This window comes from Muntiacus reevesi, chromosome X (genome assembly GCF_963930625.1).
Source record: "Muntiacus reevesi chromosome X, mMunRee1.1, whole genome shotgun sequence".
Lineage (NCBI taxonomy): Eukaryota > Metazoa > Chordata > Mammalia > Artiodactyla > Cervidae > Muntiacus > Muntiacus reevesi.
In genome coordinates, this window is record NC_089271.1 from 12,588,344 (window position 1) to 12,596,181 (window position 7,838).

Below are 7,838 nucleotides of genomic sequence, written 5' to 3' on the forward strand. Positions count from 1 at the left end.
AGACTGAACTTTTCGAGTTGCTAAGAAACAATTGCCTCCTTTGACGAGCCCCAAGGAAAGTAAATCTATTCTTGGTTCATGTATCTCTTCACTTTTCTGAATAGTGACCATAGGTTTTATAGAATGGGCAGTGACAGTCTCAGAAACTCTAAAAGTGAATCCTGATTGTGGTGTAGGTGAAAGGAAAGTGTCCAAAAGATATTATTTTCTTGACATAAGAAAAAAAAAATGAAGTAGGGTAGGGAACCTGGGCAAGGAAGTCATCTGGAGTCATTCTGTCCAAGTCATTCAAGAGAAGGTAAGTGCATGAAAAAAGGGGTAGAAGGTCAACAGTAGGTGTGGAAAGCAAAAATTGGTCTTGAAAGTGTTTTCTGAGATGGAGTGGATGGGATTTAGTGAATGGTGGAGAGAAAAACTATGACAGACTGGGGGAAATGAGTGGAGGGTGATGATGGGTGGATAGTGGATACATGGGGAATAGACAGGAAACAGGTTTCAGACAGCTATGATCCTTGCTGGTAAGGACAGGCATGTACTAAAAGAGTGAAGGAGGAGGAGCTCTAAAGCTGTGCATAGTGTAGACATAATGGCTAATCCTGGGTGGGGGTGAATAAATAGAGCACACTGGGGGAAGTCTAATCATAACATGAGGAAAGTACCATTTTAGATGGAACTGTCTCAGTGCATGGAGGAGACACATGTCTAGCCAGAGAGAATACAGGATGCCCTCTTTGCCCAAGCATAGGCCTGCATTTCCATTACTAACATATTGGAATCATGGTCACAGGCACTTGGACAGTGGCCCTCAGGCTTTTTCTGTGTTCTTTACAGTAGCATTTGCAGAACGTCTGCCTACTAGAGGAATGTGTGATACTCGACAAAAGCAAACCAGCAGCTCCACGAACCTCCCCATTCTTTCATGAAAAATGCCAGCTAAGTCTTCTGGCTGATCCAGGAAAAATCAATGACTAAATGCAAAGTCCTTTACCAGAAAACATCAACACCAGACTCAATAAACTCTTTCAAGATCAAACATTTTTGTGGTTCACAATTATTGAAATAGTCAATTTGTCTGCCCATACCAGACTTGCTTCTTTTCAATTCATTCTCTAAAACTTAGCCAGGAAGATATATTTTAAATTAATTTTGAGCTTTCACTGACTCTAAGCCTTTAAATTGTTCCTTGGAATAAAGTCGAATTCAAACCTGGCTTGCAGGGCAGGGAGCAATCTAGCACTGGGTTACCCTTCTGACATCTCTTTAGATTATCCTCTCCTCTGAATAGCTGTATTTCAGAGGGTAGTCTAAACCAAGTTTGGAAAGGTAGGCTGGTGTTATATTGCTTTGTACCCTGTAAGCCACATTAGAAGTCCCACTCCTTGACTTCAAAGTTCAATGCCTTTATCCTATGACCCAATCCCACTGCTAAGTATTTACTCAACATATGTTGTAGTTCACCAAAGCCCTGCACAAGGATGTTCATTGCAGCACTATGGGTGTAACAGCTCCAAATGGCAAACAACTCGTATCACCCAGATAAGCATGAATAAAAGTGGCCTCTTCTTTAAAGGGGAATAATCCACAGCCATGAGAAAGAAGTAACTACAGCCACATGCAACAACAGAAATGGACCTCACAAACAAAACTGGGGGGAAACTCGGGTACAGAAGAAAGACCACAGGCTATATTAGTCTAAGTATACAAAGTACAAAAACAATCAAAGCTAAACTATGGTATTATGAGTCAAGATCAGATTACCCTTGCAGAGAAAGAGGGCAGATTACTTTCTGGAATGGGATGGGGAGGGGGGTGGGCAGAGCAAGGGGGGTTGCTCCTCAAAGGCAGGGCGTACTGTTTGCAGAGCTGAGTGATAGTTGCATGGGTGGTCACTTTGTGAAACTTTGTCAAGCCACACACAGGATTTGTGTACTTTTTCTGTCATATCACAATAGTGTATACTTTTGAAAAATTCTCTGCCTTCATATTTCGTATCTCTTCTTCCAGCCTAAAGAACTTGCTCTTCCAACTTTTAAAACGCCTTCCTCCAGAAGCCCTTTCCTGAATTCCTCTTATTTTAACTAACCCTGCGTGTGTTCAAAGTCCCTCTGTTGTTCACTTCTCTTAACAACTCTCCACATTTAATTACAATTACTTGTTGAATCAAGTTTTTGCAAATTAGCTTTCTATCTCTTTTCAGGCACATTGTGAAAGTGCACACTGTTTAATAGAGGGCATGTAAAGGGAGTAAGATATAATAATACTCTCCCGAAGGTAGACTGTCAGCCCTAACGCAGCACAAAAGACAGAAAGGATGAACTAGTGCTCTACTGCTTTGTAACAAATTACCACACATTTAGCAGCTTAAAACAACACACATTTATTCTCTCAGAGATTTTGTGCATCACAAGTCCAATTTAGCCATGTCCTCTGCTCTGGGGTCTCATGATCAAGGCATAAATCAACGTGTCACCAGGGATGTATTTCTCCCAGTAGACCCAGGATCTGCTCCCAAGCTCACACAGCTCTTGGGTGAATTTAGTCCCTTGCCACTGTAGGACTGAGATCTCCACTTTCTTTCTTTCTTTTTTTTTTTTTTTCATTTATTTTTATTAGTTGGAGGCTAATTACTTTACAGTATTGTAGTGGTTTTTGCCATACACTGACATGAATCAGCCATGGGTGTACATGTGTTCCCCATCCTGATCCCCCCTCCCACCTCCCTCTCCATACCATCCCTCTGGGTCTTCCCAGTGCACCAGCCCTGAGCACTTGTCTCATGCATCCAACCTGGGCTGGTGAGAGATCTCCACTTTCTTGCTGACTGTCATCCAAGGGCCACTTTCTCTCTACTCCTAAAGCCCACCCACCTTCCCTGTCACAGACTGTCTAGCCGACATCTCAACAGGGCAGCTTCCTCAAGGCCAGCAAGGGAGAGTCTCTCATTTTAGCAGGCTAAGAGGGACTCAGGCAATGCAAAAGAATTTTGCAAATAAAATCTCATCTCCTTGACCATATAACATAACCTAATCAAGGTGGTGACATCTCATTACCTCTGTCATATTCTTTTGGCTAGAAGAAAGTTCTAGCTTCTGCCCACATCCCAGGGGAGGGTATGATACAAAGGCATAACTCACTAGGGGTTACTTTAGAATGCGGTCTACCCAGTAGGGTAATATTTGGAGACTGAGACCATCTTACTAGCCACGAAACTGCACAATGTAGATGAGGGAACCAGCCTCCAAGAGGGTACCTATGATCAGATCCTTCTATAAACCTCTCCCATGCTGCAATGTTACCAAAATGCCAGTCCTTGTGCCCAACGCCCAGACAGACCAAACAATACCAAAACATCAGAATTCAGAGCACAGAAAGGTTTGCTACAGGGCCCTGGAAAGTGATGGGTGGCTCATGCCTTATAAACTCCAACTCCCCAAAAGCTTTCAGCAGAGCCCTTTTCTAGGAAAGGGGAGGGAGGGGCAAACGTCTTGGTGTCAAATCCTTTGTTCTTGAGGTCAGGTGACAAAGTTCCTGCAAACCTCCACCAAACAAGTATTATTCTCTGCTCTGACAAGAAAGGGCAAGGTCCCAAGGCTCAACATTCACCCTCAGAGCTCCAGGTCCTGGTTGAGAGAAGGGGGTCCCTGCGCCGGCTGGTCACCCTGCCCCAAAGTGTTCACCCAGCACCCAGGCTGGGTCCTCCCAACCAGTGCCAGGCCTGGCTGAGGAGACAGATCTCAGCTGGTGGCGCCCTCAGGGCCGGGTCCCCAGATCTCGCCTAGCCATCCTCGCTGAGGGAGCCAGGCGCCCAGGGCCCAGCCGGCCCCCAGGCTCCTCAGGTAGCCAAAATTGGGGGGCAGTCAGGACCCACAGTCTGTGACCCATGCAGATGGCTGCTGCCATTAGGCCGCAGAGACGGGAGTGGGGGAGAAGGTCAGCACCACCTCAAGGCCTGGGCCCGGCCAGTGGGCGGCCTTGGCCAGGGCTCTGGAGCCCTCCAGACACAGCCCCCAGCCTGTCCCCTGGGCCGCCGGTCCCCCCAGCTCTCCCACCAGCTGGAGCACAGGTGAGCTAACGGCCCGCTCAGACGGCTGGGATCTGCCTCTGGCCTCAGTCTCCACCTGCAGACCACGACTCCCCGGACCGTTGGCCCACCAACGGTCATTCGTGACAGCTGCTCACTTAGGGGCGGGGCCAGGGCGGTGCCGACCAATGGCTGAGCAGGACCGCTACTGCTTGCTCAGTGACAGGTGCTGGCTTGGGGTAGGAGCCCGCTGTGGCACTGACCAATGGCTGAACAACCATAAGGGTCTCGTGGTAACTACTGCCTCGTGATGCTGTATGGGCTGCCCAGCGCACAGCAATGGCCACTTGCTGAGGGCTGTGCACTTCAGCACTCTATTATAGTATCTGCTGCTAGGTTGCTTCATTTGTGTCCGGCTCTTTGTGACCCCAAGGACTGTAGCCCACCAGGTTCCTCTGTCCATGGAATTCTCCAGGCAAGAATACTGGAGTGAGTTGCCATTTCCTCCTCCAGGGGATCTTCCTGACCCAGGGATCGAACCCATGTCTCCTGTGGCTTCTGCATTGCAAGCAGATTCTTAACCCTTGAGCCACCAGGGAAGCCCCAATTAAAGTATCAGAATTGGTCTATGTCACCAACAGAAATTGACAGAAATGATGACATGTGACTTTTGAGGCTAGATCAAAACAGACAATGTATTTTCCACCTCTCTGACACTCATTCTCAGGAACGCTGGCCACCATGCCATTGTTGTTGTTGTTTAGTCAGTAAGTCCTGTCCGACTGGGACCTCAGTGCGTGGGAGTCTCCAGGCAAGCATACTGGAGTGGGTAGCCATTCCCTTCTCCAGGGGATTTTCCCCGACCCAAGGATCGAACCTGGGTCTCCTGCATTGAAAGCAGATTCTTTGCCATCTGAGCCACCAGGGAACCCCTGGTTGCCATGCTATGAAGACACTAAAAGAAAGAGCCTTGGAGAGAGACATGCAAAGAAAGTGAGACCTACTGCCAATAAGGCTGTCAGATGCAAAAAAGACTGCCAGAAATGTGAATTTCTGATAAACAATGAATAGTAGTTTGAGTATGTTCTAAATATTACTTGTAACACACTTATACTACAAAATTATTTGTGGTTTATCTGAAATTCAAATGTAACTGTTTTGTTTTTATGTTTGTTTTCCACAATCTGCTAACTCAACCTGCCAACAGCCATATAAGTGAAACGAATTCCTCTGTCCAGCTTCAATCAAATCTTCATCTCACTGCAGCCATAGCTGACATCTTGATTGCAACCTTGGGAAAGACTGTGAGCCAGAATCTCCTGCCTAAGCTGCTCCTGAATTCCTGACCCACAGAAACTGAGATCATACATGCTTGCTATTTTAAACCACTAAGGGTAGGGAGTTCTTTGTTACACAGTAAATAATGACTAATATAATAGATAACTGTCTACCCATTATCTTGGCCAGTCAGCCTGTTTCTCTGAGACAAAAACCAAGAACAGTTCCATCATATAAGAAGCAAACACCTTCTCTAGTCGAAAAGTAAGAAGACAGCTCAGAAATGACAGCTGAGCTCGTCATTTATTAAGGAAATGCCTCAGTATCTATTTGATTGAATTAAATCTGTCAAACAGGACATCTTGGTTAGAGTAGTCAGAAGGCATTTTTTATTGTTCCTGCTTACAGAAGTTGGCAATGGCAGCTTCAACATAACAAAGCCTGACAGCTTGATTCAACCCCAAAATGCTGATGACAGGCAAGCAATGTCTGTTGTAAATATGAGGTCCTGCTAGTCCTCAAGCAAAGATGGGAATGGCAAATGCACATTAGACAACTGAGAGAGCCACCGGGATCCAATCAGCCACTGGAGGGATGGAAAGATGTTTAAAAATGATAAACATATTAGTAAACACATAGCTGGAGAGAAAGGAGGAAATGGGGAACCGAAGGATTTTAATAGCCATGCTTCTCATCTGGGATGATTTTGCCCTCCAGTGAAAACCTGGCAATTTCTGGAGACAATTTTAGTTGTCAAAATGGGGGCCAGAGGTGGTGGAAGCTACCAGCATCTAGTGAGAAGAGCCCTGGGACTCTTTTAACCATCCTACAGTGGATAGGACAGTCCACTCCCACATCAAAGAATTATCTGACCCCAAATGTCATCAATGCCAAGGCTGACATATCCTGCCCAAGAGAAATAGAAATGAACAACTTGTTATATTGACAAGTCAGATTGCTATAATTCTCTGGTACTCAGAAAACTCTACTTTGTTTGGTTGGGACTGACATGCACATAGCGCTACACTTAAACTAAAATGCCTTTCCATGGAAAAAAAAAGAAACTTTCTTTTTTGAAAACATTTTGTTCAATGATCTATTCTATATACTTTCATTTATTCAGTCTATAATCATTCATATACTCATACATTTATTTGTTCATTCAATAAATTTTTGAGGTGCTTTGAGGAAAACTAACATAAGACAATTCACTTAACCATTAAATAAATTAGTCAGCACCTATATGTAATGTGGTAAATGAATCAAATTTGTGTCTTTCCCTCAAAAAACATCAAATTTTGAGTTAATACTAAATGAAAACAGAAGAGAAAACAGGAAAAATAAAGCAAAATCCTGCTGACTTAACAATCAAAACTTTATGTAATCCCAATAAGGGGTAATTTTATTTGGGCAAATATTTAAAGAGCAGTTGTCACAAGTCTATAAGCTCGGCAAAGACAGCATCATTGGGCTTCTGTGTGATGCTAGCTGGTCAAGACTGTTTTCATTGACTCACTTTCAATTTTCTTTAACCTTATACAGCATATAGCAATTTACAAAGAGGTTATTTTTAAAAGATGTTTTAAAAAACAGCAGCTGAGTGAAACCCACTTCAATGATGATTGAAGAGCTAGCTCTAGGACATACACATGCCTTGCACAAAACTTCAGCTCAGAAGAAAGTCTGAACAAACATTTCAAGTTAGGAAAGGCGAGGGTCATGAGTGCTCTGAATATACTTCTTATGAAAGGTGAAGTATCATAACAGTGCTATTCGAATCAGAAAATGAGAGGCCTTGGGAGTCTTGGAAGAGGTTTCAAAGGCAAGAAAGGTGCAGTCATAAAGCAGTCGGGCTGACATGAAGGGTGTGGGAAGGAATAGGAGAAAGACATACCTGTGGAAAGGCCATGACCACAATTTAGAGGATACTGAACACTCAATAAGAGCCTCACATCTAAACAAAGGCATGGAGGGAGGGAGGGAAAATCTATCTTACATTGCTCAATATTACTCAACACAAGCTATCTTTATATCACCTCACACCTACTAGAAGGATTATTACCAAAAAGGTGACAAGTGTTGGCAAGGGTGTGAAGAAAAGGGAACCCTCCTACACTGTTGGTGGGAATGTAAATTTGTACAGTCACTATGGAGAACAGTATGGAGGTCGCTCTAAAACCTAAAAATAAAACCACTATATGATCCAGCAACTGCAGTATTTATCCAAAGAAAATGAAATCTGTATCTTCAGATATCTGAACTGCCATGTTCAGTGCAGCACCATTCACAATAGCCAAGATACGGAAACAACTAAACTGCTCATTAACCAATGAATGAACAAAGAAAAATGTGTTATAAAAACACAATGCATTAATAATATTATCTAGCCATAAAAAAATGATGCTGTGAAAGTTATGCCAGCAAATTTGGAAAACTCAGCAGTGGCCACAGGACTGGAAAAGATCACTTTTCATTCCAATCCCAAAGAAACGCAATGCCAAAGAATGTTCAAACTACCGCACAATTGCACTCATCTCAC